The sequence below is a fragment of the Podarcis pityusensis genome (assembly GCF_964106645.2).
Source record: "Podarcis pityusensis genome assembly, chromosome: 10".
Taxonomy (NCBI): Eukaryota; Metazoa; Chordata; class Lepidosauria; order Squamata; family Lacertidae; genus Podarcis; species Podarcis pityusensis.
In genome coordinates this window covers 68,067,858-68,080,538 of record NC_138035.1, presented here as the reverse complement: position 1 = coordinate 68,080,538, position 12,681 = coordinate 68,067,858, and positions in this window count along the sequence as shown.

Here is a 12,681-nt window from a genome sequence, read left to right as displayed (position 1 = left end):
AAGTGATTCATAGGTTCCCCTTGTAATTTATTACCTTTTGCAGTAGCCAGTGTAGCAGATCAGATAAGAATGTTGGGTTTCCAAGTGTGAAACAAATGGCTGTTTCTTCGCAAGGGCAATTGGATAGTCTTCAGAAAACCACTCTTTTGATGTGTTACTTCCTTGCATATTCATTACACATGTAATAAATGCAGCTTTTCGGTGCCAGGGTAATAGATAAAAACAGAAGGCAAAGGCAGAGATGGAGTTATTCAGAGAAACAAGTGCCATTCTTTGTGCACATATGCTAAATTCTAAATTCCCATCACGTATTTTTGTATCTTGTAAAAAGCCAGTTGCAGACTTTGGGCTCTCAGGTTTCAGTGGTGCCCTGTATGGCACTAAAATTTGGTGCCCACCTGCCTCTCATGTCCCATTCCTCAGCATTGTTGTGCCCCCCCCCCCAGTAGCACAGCACCCAGTGTGGCCAAACCAGTCATGTTATCCTAAAACCACTTCTGGTCAAGCTACAGCAGATGCAGCCCCTGCTTTTCAATGTGGTACAAGTTGTACTGTTCAAACACAACTTTTTGGGTTCACTTCTCTCAGGGGTACTGTCACAGGAAGCATTTTGCCCCCTCCACCCATAAAGTTGGCCAGAACTGCCTTTTCTTTTCTTTTCTTTTCTTTTCTTTTCTTTTCTTTTCTTTTCTTTTCCTTTTTTGTCCCTTACAGGCTTCAATGCCATCAAGTATGGACTCTCCCTCCCCATGTCCGATCATGTTGCTTCTGGGCACGTAAAGCAGGCAGAGGATAACGCTTTTCCTATATCATGCAGGAACGTTTCCCCTCACTTTTACAGACTCTTGCAAGCTAGCTGCAATTTTACCCATAGCCCCTTTAAGGATGGGACGCGGGTGGCGCATGGGTTAAACCACAGAGCCTAGGACTTGCCAGTCAGAAGGTCGGTGGTTTGAATCCCCGCGACGGGGTGAGCTCCCGTTGCTTGGTCCCTGCTCCTGCCAACCTAGCAGTTCAAAAGCACGTCAAAGTGCAAGTAGATAAATAGGTACCACTCCGGCGGGAAGGTAAACAGCGTTTCCGTGCACTGCTCTGGTTTGCCAAAAGTGGCTTAGTCATGCTGGCCACATGACCTGGAAGCTGTACGCCGGCTTCCTTGGCCAATAAAGTGAGATGAGCGCCGCAACCCCAGAGTCGGTCACGACTAGATCTAATGGTCAGGGGTCCTTTACCTTTAAAGAAGCTTGCAATTGGGAATCCGCGACATTGCATGACAAAGAGACAAGCAGTGGTGGCTGAAGGGTTTTTGTGAAGGTCCTGGCATTTTTGTGGCAATTGGAGACTATGTCTTGCTAATGCACATTAAGGCAGCAGGTTAGCAGGGCAGGCAATGATGTCAAAGCAATGATTCTTCAACATCAACTTTGTTGGACTGGTCATGTTGTGCGAATGCCTATTGTCTTCCTAAGCAATACGCTATTCCGAACTTAAAAATGGAAAGTGTCATGCTGGCGGTCAACAAAAGAGGTTTAAAGACTCTCTCAAGGCAAATCTTTAAAAATGTAGTATAAACACTGACAACTGGGAAACACTGGCCTGCAAGCGCTCCAGTTGGAGAACAGCCTTTACCAAAGGTGTCATGGGCTTATGAGACACTCAAACTCAGGACGAAAGGGAGAAACGTGCTAAGAGAAAGGCACACTTGGAAAACCCTCACCATGATCAACTCCTACCCAGAAACCTATGTCCCCACTTTGGAAGGACGTGTGGAGCCAGAATTGGCCTCCACAATCATTTACCAACTCACTGTTAAGACCGTGTTCATGGAAGACAACCTTACTCGGCTATGAGTGATCACCAAAAAGAAGAAGAAGCAGGGCAGGCCAAATTGTTGCTGCTGCTGTTGTTGTTGTTGGGCCAGAGGTTCTTCACTCCTGCATTACCGCACCTTGGCTTAGTGGCAAACATGTGAGGAGAACCATGGGCCTGCTTGTCTTCTCCACCAGCGATTTACTCTCAACTTCAAATGCTGTGGAGAGCTTCCATGCCCCTGCAATGTGTGCCAAAGCTGCCCAACCACACACCTAGATTCAGGGTTAATAATTGCTGTGTTCCTGTCTACACTGCTATTCATCTTCTGCCCTCGGTTTGACCTGCAAATCTGGCCCAGTTCCTTAGAAATATGAGGGGCATATGTGGGTGGGACACAGTAATAGAAGAGCCTTTTGCAGCCATATGATGAAGCCTTGACATTCCAGTGTCTGCTCTCTCGCCATGGAAATTTCCAGACAACGGTAGTAACAAAACAGGCCCATCCCATTGTCTTGCGGGGATTTTAGTTCATTTTATAACCTGATGGAATGTAATAAACACTCGAAGGCTGCAATTTTGGTTCGAGTTTAGATTAGAATATGTTTGCATTATAAAACCATCAAGAAGACAAGTTTATTTTACTATTGATGAGGGTTTTTAGCTCCTTTCTCTTTACTTTCCTTGTAAATCTTTACGTTTCCACCCAGCGGTTGTGTGTGAGAGTTGGGTTGTGTCTCTGACAGACTAGTCTTGGAAGACAAATCTGTGCCAGACCCACAACCCAACTTCTACGCACGTAGCCTCTGCATGATCAGCAACCTTACTTTTTTTACAGGGTTCCTGATTGCCAATACAGAGTCTACAGGTTGTATCTAGCTTGTACTTGCATAGGCTCTGTATTTGCAAAGTTGGAAAGTGGGTGGAGGTCATTGGTAGGGTAGGCCTGTTCAACATCTATATAAACAACTTGGACGAAAGAAATGAGGGGATACTCATCAAATCTGCAGATGACGCCAGACTGGGAGGGGTAGCCAGTGACGCTGAAGACAGAATTGGGATTCAAGATGACCTTCACAGACTGGAGAACTGGGCCCAAGCTAACAAAGTGAATTTTAATAGGGACAAATGTAAGGTTCTACAGCATCCTTTAAACTAATCCTATTATTGCTCCCACCTTTCAAATTCAGTAGAATTCTCTGGGCAACCTTGCATTCACATGTTGGGTTTTGCCAACATTGCAACCACAGTTTCTTTGTGGTTTGACTTCTTTATGTTTCACAAAATGCTGGACATTTCTTGTTCCAGCCCATTAATAACGAGTTAAAAGGCATCATCATTTATTATAGTCACTTTGTAAGTAATTTAAGCTGAAGCAAGGACAAATAAACATTTGTTATAATACAGGAAACAGAAAACCTATTAAGAAGAAAATCAATTCATGAAATAGTCACCAGTGACTGAGCAAATGGATAGTTGCTGGAATGTGTTTTGAGTACATTCTGAAATGAAGAACGAATGTTTCTTCTACACAGTGTAGTACACTATTGAATCCTGATTTCAGATGTTCTTCTAGTAGAAACATTGATGTATCTTTTATTTACTAAAATGAAACACATATGTCATAATGGATACAGATATGTGTTTACTAAAATAAAACACGACATGTATTAACAGTTAAGATTTCCAGGTGTAATTTACTGCATTCCTAACAAAGGACTGTTTATAAACTTAGGGGCAATGCAACCCACAGGGAACAATTATTATTATTATTATTTATTATTAGCATTTGGGCTACTGGCCAATGCATTTAGATTCCCTTAATCCCATTGATTTCAGTGAGCATACACATATCTGATTCTGCATCGAACAGTGGCCATCCAGAGGAAATGACTTTACCTGTTGGGCTGGAGAGATCATGCCAAAGGTTTCTCTGGGAGGTCATTTATGGTGTGTGAACATATTTCTCAATATCTTCTCACTAGTCTCCTTATCTGCGCTCATTTCCCTGTCTGTTTCTGCTTGCTTTGCAGAATGAAAGCTATGAAAAGCCTGCTTCTCCCCATCCTCAAAGGCTGCTTCAATCTGACTTTTCCAAGAAAATGTATTGCAAGCAGATGAGGTTGACTGGCGTAGAACTTTCACAGGACATCATCATAAGTCTGAATTGCCTGGAGGGGAAAATAATGTTTAAGTCATGTGGACAGATGATGATGATGATGATAATAATAATTTATTATTTATACCCCGCCCATCTGGCTGGGTTTCCCCAGCCACTCTGGGCAACTTCCAACAAAACACTAAAATACAATAACCTATTAAACATTAAAAGCTTCCCTAAACAGGGCTGCCTTCAGATGTCTTCTAAAAGTTTGTTGATTATTTTTCTCTTTGACATCTGATGGGAGGGTGTTCCACAGGGCGGGTGCCACTACCAAGAAGGCCCTCTGCCTGGTTCCCTGTAACTTGGCTTCTCGCAGCGAGGGAACCGTCAGAAGGCCCTCAGCGCTGGACCTCAGTGTCCGGGCAGAACGATGGAGGTGGAGACGCTCCTTCAGGTATACTGGACCGAGGCTGTTTAGGGCTTTAAAGGTCAGCACCAACACTTTCCACTTGTGCTCGGAAACGTACTGGGAGCAAGTGTAGGTCTTTCAAGACCGGTGTTATATGGTCTCGGCGGCCGCTCCCAGTCACCAGTCTAGCTGCCGCATTCTGGATTAGTTGTAGTTTCCGGGTCACCTTCAAAGGTAGCCCCACATAGAGTGCATTGCAGTAGTCCAAGCGAGAGATAACTAGAGCAGTAGTCCAAGCGAGAGATAACTAGACTGGTGAGACAGTCTGTTGGCAGGTAGGGTCTCAGCCTGCGTACCAGATGGAGCTGGTAAACAGCTGCCCGGGACACAGAACTGACCTGCGCCTCCATGGACAGCGGTGAGTCCAGAATGACTCCCAGACTGCGCACCTGGTCCTTCAGGGGCACAGTTACCCCATTCAGGACCAGGGAGTCCTCCACACCAGCCTGCCTCCTGTCCCCCAAAAACAGTACTTCTGTCTTGTCAGGATTCAACCTCAGTCTGTTAGCCGCTAGCCATCCTCCAACCGCCTCCAGACACTCACACAGGACCTTCACCACCTTCACTGGTTCTGATTTGAAAGAGAGGTAGTGTGAATGTTGTTTGCTTTGTATGGCGTTGTTGTACAGGGTTTTATTCCCCATGGCTCATCAAGACTACCAAGCTTTTTCATAAGTTATAAAGCCCCCACTTTATAGCAATAGTATCAGTAATGCAGTATGTTTTCCCTAGTGATGCAATTATAAAATTCCTAGATGGAATTATTCTGAGTAGGGAATAATGTGCAAGCTGCATGAATAAAAAGTGCAGAAAACAGAAGAGGGACATCTTTGAACATCACATTCTGGTTCATGTATTCTTTCAAAGTCTGTTCACAGATGCACACCCCAAACCTGACTTAAGTTTCGCTTCCAAAAAAATTTCGGCAAAATTTGAACAATAGCTGAAAAGGAATGCGACTGACCAAGCCGGGATGGCATGGAAATCTCTGCTTCCCTAAGCATCTGCTGTTTTCTGTTCGCATCCTTATGGACGGCACTGGAATTATGCAAAATGTTCATGGAGCGGGCGGGTTTAACCCTTGGAGCAGCGCTGAATTTCATTGCCACGGCTGCTAATTGTAAACCGAAGAGGCACTTCTTACTGGCCAATGTAAGTGAGAAACAACATGACTTTACTTTATCTTGATGATGGCTTGCATTAGCTAGAGTAGGGGAAAATAAGGGGAAAGTCCATGAGCTAAATTTAGCATTAGAAGGGAAACATTGAAAAGAACAAAGGGCCACAGACGAGTGCCCAGGTCTTGTTTTAAAAGATACTATTCCCTCTAATAATATAGTTCATGGTTCCAATCCATTCTAACCAGGAGGATAGCAACATGGGGTGAATCTGACTACCCTGGGTTACATACGCTTCAGGTTACATATGCTTCAGGTTACAGACTCTACTAATCCAGAAATAGTGCTTCAGGTTAAGACCTTTGCTTCAGGATGAGAACAGAAATCGTGCTTCGGCGGCACAGCGGCAGCAGGAGGCCCCATTAGCTAAAGTGGTGCTTCAGGTTAAGAACAGTTTCAGGTTAAGAACGGACCTCAGGAATGAATTAAATACTTAACCCGAGGTACCACTGTACTTGCACTTTGACGTGCTTTCGAATTGCTAGGTTGGCAGGAGCTGGGACCGAGCAACGGGAGCTCACCCCGTCACGGGGATTCGAACTGCCGACCTTCTGATCGGCAAGTGCTAGGCTCTGTGGTTTAACCCACAGCGCCACCCGCGTCCCTAAGGAACTCACAGGTATGTAGAAAAAAAAGAAATATCTGGGAATAGAGATGGGTGACAAATTCAGCTCAGTTTGCATGAAAGGCTAACTTCCAGTTTCCAAAACAGTATGTGAACCAAAACACCACCATCCTTCAAAATGTGCGTGCCTCTGAATTTTAGTGTCTTATCTGACAGGGCAGATAAGAAATCAATCAAAACAAAAATTCAAAAATGATTGGAATATATTTAAACAATATCTGAAAGATCATTACGGAGAAGTAAATTTTTTGACTGGTTTAGAATAAGTCTTGTAAGAAAAAAATATTAAAATATAGTGGGAAAATAGGTTATCAAATATATAGATGTGTTATAAGGGGCATTTAACTAAGTAAAATAGAGGACCCAAGTAAGAAGGGGAGGGAAGTCAAGTGCAAATGGAGTACAAATGAATCAAATGAATAAGTATATATTTCATTTTCTTTATTATGTTTTAGAATCACATGTTTAGTTACAGGAGAACTGAGATGTTACAACGTGATTTTGTGAATGTTTGTCAAAAGAAACCAATAAAGATGAATGGCAAAAAAAGAAGAATTTTACAGTGCCAAATAAAATATCCTCGGGTAAATATATTCGTGAGAACTACATACAAAATGTATCATAGCTGCTTTGCAAAAAAATGTGCACGTTAGGAAAAAAATACTGCATACAGAAATTCATACACTCGGGAGAAATTCACATTAGAATTTTCATGAGGACTTTGAAAAAACCATCATAGCAAGCTGGTGTGCAAATGTGGGGAATCAGATTTAATACTGCAAAAAATAGAAACTGAAATTGACAGATTTCACTATTTAGACCCCAGAGCAGGAATGCTGTCAAGCTACATTTAGCCAAATTAGACAGCTCAGTCGGTGAAGCATGAGCCTCCCAGAGTCGTAGGTTTGAGCCCTACGTTGGATGAAAGATTCCTGCGTTGCAGAGGGTTGGACTAGATGACCCTCGTGGCCCCTCCCAATGCTACAATTCTATGATTCTACACTGTGGAGGATACAGGTGGAATAGTTCATTGTGGGCTCTCCAGTTAGATATCAAACGTGGTGGCAATGTGGGGGCGAGCAAGACAGTGAAACAGGACCATCCATCAATATACAGAGGAAGGGATTCTGCATATTTGGGGCACTTCTTAGGTATCGAGAAAAATATTATCTTTTATTTAAAAATTGGTGTGTGTGTGTGTGTGTGTGTGTGTGTGTGTGTTTTAAATAATAACAACCCAACCCTATAAATGGTGTTCATGCACAAAATCCTCTTCTAGGAGCCGGACAGATATACCGTATTTTTCGCTCTATAAGACGCGCCCGACCATAAGACGCACATAGTTTTTAGAGGAGGAAAACAAGAAAAAAAATTATTCCGAATCTTTTATTTCTGTAGAGCCTCTTTTCAAAACCTTGATTTTGCAAGTGAACAGTAGAAGCATTTTAATAGGCATTAGTGCTTGGATTTCATTCTCTCACAGAAAGCCCCAGAAAAAAAATGGGATCATCTGGCCGTTTGGAGAGACAGAGGAATATGGTTTGGGAAGTGATGGAATTTAAGACTGACTGAAGAGGGAAAACAAGAATAATGTTCTCCTGTCTGTTTGTCAAGTTGCTCAGGGGGCTAAACAAGGGCTATCACACAACAACCTCACAACAGCCCAGTGAGGTTAAGGTGGACCTCTCTGCGCAGCGCCTCTTCAGCCCTGAAGAGGCGCTGCGCAGCTCTCCCTCTCTGCACAGCACCTCTCCAGCGAAGCGGGAGGAGAAACGGAGCCCCTTCCATTTCTCCTCCCGCTTCGCTGAAGAGGCGCTGCGCAGAGAGGGAGAGCTGCGCAGCGCCATTCGCTCCTTAAGACGCACACACATTTCCCCTTACTTTTTAGGAGGAAAAAAGTGCGTCTTATGGAGCGAAAAATACGGTAGTTAAAAGCACCAAGTGATGAAAACCAAGATCAGTTCTGTGACACCAGATCTAGGGGCAGGGGGGCTGGATGTACAGCTTGGTACACATCAAACTTGGACCTTTTCAGTCCAGCATAGGCAAGGGAGGGCTGTCTCCCTGAGAGTCCTTGCAGGCCACATCCTTTATTCCAGAGATAGCCTGCTCTTTTCATCTTGGAATAACTCTTTTCTTCAAAAAGGGAGCCCAGGGTGTGGAAGCATTTCATTCCGTAATAGTGTTGGCCCCAAAGCACAGCATCACATAGTTCCATAGAAATATGTGTATTTCTATATTACATGGCCAAACACAAAAGAGGGCTTTTGTGCGTGAAATCTGGACTCCTAGCAATTTGGCCACACTTTTGATAGAGTCGCCAAAGGGAAATAACATTGGACTAACCATAGCCTGGCCTCTGCTCTGTAGTAGTGGATGATCACAAAGCTGCTTTCTTAATTCATAGTCACATTTATTTTTACTGGCATAATCCTTGGGGTTGTTGTTTGAAACGCGAACAGACAAAAAGAATCCAAGAATTCTGGGACCTTTGTGACCTTGCGTGACATCCTATGAAATAGAGGAAAGAGCAAGCCTTTGATCACGTACCATTGGGACACAGCTCTTTCTGGCCTCATACATTCAGAGCACAGATGCTCTTGCCAAAAACCGTTTCTGCTGAGGGGATGAAACTATGAGTGGGCATTTGGCTGAGGAGTAAGTCTGGGATTAGACTTGTCTAACATCAAGGCATGTCTCAGGCATTCTTATTTCCTGCCACCGCTTTGAATCCTATGGATCTGAGATCTGAAACACTTGATCAGCATTGGCTGTGTGCCATAACCATGGTTGGGTGAACGCAAGTGTGGGACCAGGGCTCTTTTTTCAGCCCTCAGTTCCAGCCCCACTCAGGTGGACACCATTGCCATTCTAAGAGAACAAGGGAGGCATTCATGGTTAATTCCAGAACCCCCTTTTCTAGAAAAATAGCCATATCCTGACATGTTCCCTCATATGTGTGTGTGTGTGTGTGTGTGTGTGTGTGTGTGTGTTTAAGAAAAGACTACCTGCAAGTACAAAGTACCATATCAGGAATAAGCCTTTTTTAAAAATATGTGAAGGAGCCTTCAAACATTGAATTTTCCAGCTGTGGTCTGAGGTGGTACAGTCCTATCATTAGTCCAGTGAGTAGGGTGGCAGCAAAAAAGAAGAAGATTATATGAAACAGTTACTACAATTTAATTGCATTTTTAAAACCTTGCATCTTGCTATAGGCAGGAAGCCTGACCACGTTTGGTCAACTCAGTCTGCTGTTCAGGTGCTAAGCAGGCAATGTTAAAGACCCTATTCTCCTCTTTTATGGTTCTTTGTTGGAACCAGCGTGGTGTAGTGGTTAAGAGCGGAGGACTCGTAATCTGGTGAACCGGGTTCGCTTCCCCGCTCCTCCACATGCAGCTGCTGGGTGACCTTGGGCCAGTCACACTTCTCTGAAGTCTCTCAGCCTCACTCACCTCACAGAGTGTTTGTTGTGGGGGAGGAAGGGAAAGGAGAATGTTAGCCGCTTTGAGACTCCTTAAGAGGAGTGAAAGGTGGGATATCAAGTCCAAACTCTTCTTCTTCTTCTTTCAAATTCTTCAGTGTAAAATTTGACACATGGTCATCATAGCAGTTAGACCTCCAAATCAACTTAAATCGTGCAACCTCCATTTGCTGGTATGTGGTTGAATCCTGCCCCAAAATGCTCTGGGTTTAAATTTAAATTGCTACTCCAGGCCCGTGCAGAGAGCGGCAGGGGCAGCCAAGAACACTTGCCCCGAGCCTAGGAGGGCTAAGCTGGCATGGGGAGAAGGACCTTTTTGTTCAAGATTATTTTAACCAGACTTTGCCCCGGACCTCAGACAAGCTCTGCACGGGCCTGGCTACACGTGTGCAATCTGAAGTTTATGCACTGTTAAAGTCTTGTAAAAACGCAGACTAAGAACCCATGTTGTCAAGCGTGGCTGCTGCATGTGACCCTGTTTGTGATTTAGGTGAAATACTTCGTAAAAGTACTAGTCAACTGTTGTCACGCTGTCCTATAAACTATGTAGGATAATGCATTTTTTTACAAAGAAAGTGCAAATTGCATCAGTTATATATATGTGGGGAAAGACTGGAAAATATCCCTGTTTGCAAGGTAGTTTGTATTGGGAGGAAATACACCACTGGCAACTCCAAAGCATGTATTAGTTCCTTATCTGATCTCATCAATTATCAGTTGCTCCATCCCTCACAGCTTTGCACTTAAAAAAATCCCTGCCCTCATCAGGGTCGCCATAGGTCCAGAATTTGGCCGTCGGAAACAGTGTCCAGGCGGAAGTAGGTGAAACGTCCAGGGAAATCCGGATATTCACTTTTGAAATATGGCAACCCTACCTTAGATGCAAAGGGAATGTTACCTGTCATCTGGCCTTTATTTGTGACTCCATACCCTCGAAGTGTCCTGATTTTCCAGGGACAGTCCCAGAATTACAGAATCTGTCCCGGTTTCTGATTCGATCCTGAAATGGCCCGGTTTTCCTTTTTCCTCCCGTCCATGTCTTGGAGAACAATTAAAAGTGGCGTGTGTGTCTGTGTAGGTGCAAAAATGGAGTCCTGTTTATCCTGAAAGTAAAATTCCTGCACCAAATGAAGCTGGAATATGAAGCCCTTCCTATAATTTTGAAGGGAAAGGTAGGGGTGGAGGAGAAATTCTGTTCAGTTTGCACTGAAAGGTGAAACTTCCCAAATTCATACTTTTTGGAACACTGTGCAAACCGAAGCACGACGACCTTTCAAAATGTGCACTTCTATAAATTTTTGCAACACAGTTTTCCAGCCATTAATGTGTACAAAAATGCATCTGATGCTGTGAAGGGTGCAGATAAATGCATATATGGGTGAATGTAATCTGCAGAAAAAGGTCCGTATAGATAAAGCCATGGTTTTCCCAGTAGTGATGTATAGAAGTGAGAGCTGGACCATAAAGAAGGCTGGTCGCCAAAGAATTGATGCTTTTGAATTATGGTGCTGGAGGAGACTCTTGAGAGTCCCATGGACTGCAAGAAGATCAAACCTATCCATTCTGAAGGAAATCAGCCCTGAGTGCTCACTGGAAGGACAGATCCTGAAGCTGAGGCTCCAAGACTTTGACCACCTCATGAGAAGAGAAGACTCCCTGGATAAGACCCTGATGTTGGGAAAGATGGAGGGCACAAGGAGAAGGGGACGACAGAGGACGAGATGGTTGGACAGTGTTCTCGAATCTACCAGCATGAGTTTGACCAAACTGCGGGAGGCAGTAGAAGACAGGAGTGCCTGGCGTGCTCTGGTCCATGGGGTCATGAAGAGTTGGACACGACTAAACGACTAAACAACAACAACAACAAATCTGCAGAAATGCATTAGGTATGGGGAAACTGCTTCCAGAATTTGCAAAATCAAGTCAAAACTGAATAAAAAAGTTTCATCAGGAGAAATTTGCACAAAAATACTGATTAATTTTCATGACATTTCTTTTTTTTAAAAATATATTTAAAAAATAGCAAATTGTTGCAGAAATATGAAGAAGTGGATTTAAGATTGGGAAAAGCAGAAGCTCGAAGCACCGAAATGGCTAGATTTGTATATCCCTAGATCCGAGTAAATGTTGTGTGAGCTTCCGGGGAAGGAAACAGTCCACAATCTGCCTCTGAAAAGGTGAGTGTTGCTGTGTGTGGCATTGCAGCGTGCTGCCATTCAAGAAATGCAAGTCCAAACTCCCCTGAGCTACTACTGACTGCATAGATCCTTGGAAACAAGCCAGTTCTAAGTGGAAGGAACATTATTGAAGATTGCGTAGTATCCGACAGAACATAGCAGAGCAATCTTTTTATTAGCTAGACGAAAGTTAATAAACCTTTAATACTGATATACTTTGATACACTGAGCAATACTTTCCAAGATAATCTGCCAACTCTTTCCCTCCCTTCCCTGTATATTTACCAGCTGCGTTCTGCGTAGTAATCAGTTGTTGCTTGCTTTTCGTTGGGACATATCTAAGTATCTTTCTCCCAAGGTTGTAGGATAATCACATTTTCCAGCACTGAGTACAATACTTTGGGGAAATTTGTTTCCCCTCTCAGTTACCATAACTGCGTGGAGCTGTGTGGAATACAGTTGCATTATAATGGGACAAAAATTGCAAGAAAAATGAGTTCTTCGTCCAGAGCAAGTGTGCTTCTCCTCATAGGCACTAGCCAATAGATGGCCACGACAGTCATGTAGCAGAGACGGCAAGATGGGACAGCAGCGTTCAGCTGACCTCTGGTCACTCGTGTTGTTGCTGCATACCAGGATGGAGAAAGGAAGGGGTGAGGCAAATCTGACACACCCACCAGTGCATTTGCACTGTGCCAACCAACTGGCCTTCCCTTCATCCCAGTATGTGGCAGTGATGCAGGTGATCAGAGACCAGGTGAGTGACACTCCCACCTATAAAGTGCAAAAGAGAAGGGATTCCTTTGGGCTAAGAAAATGGGGTAAAAGATTAGTAAGT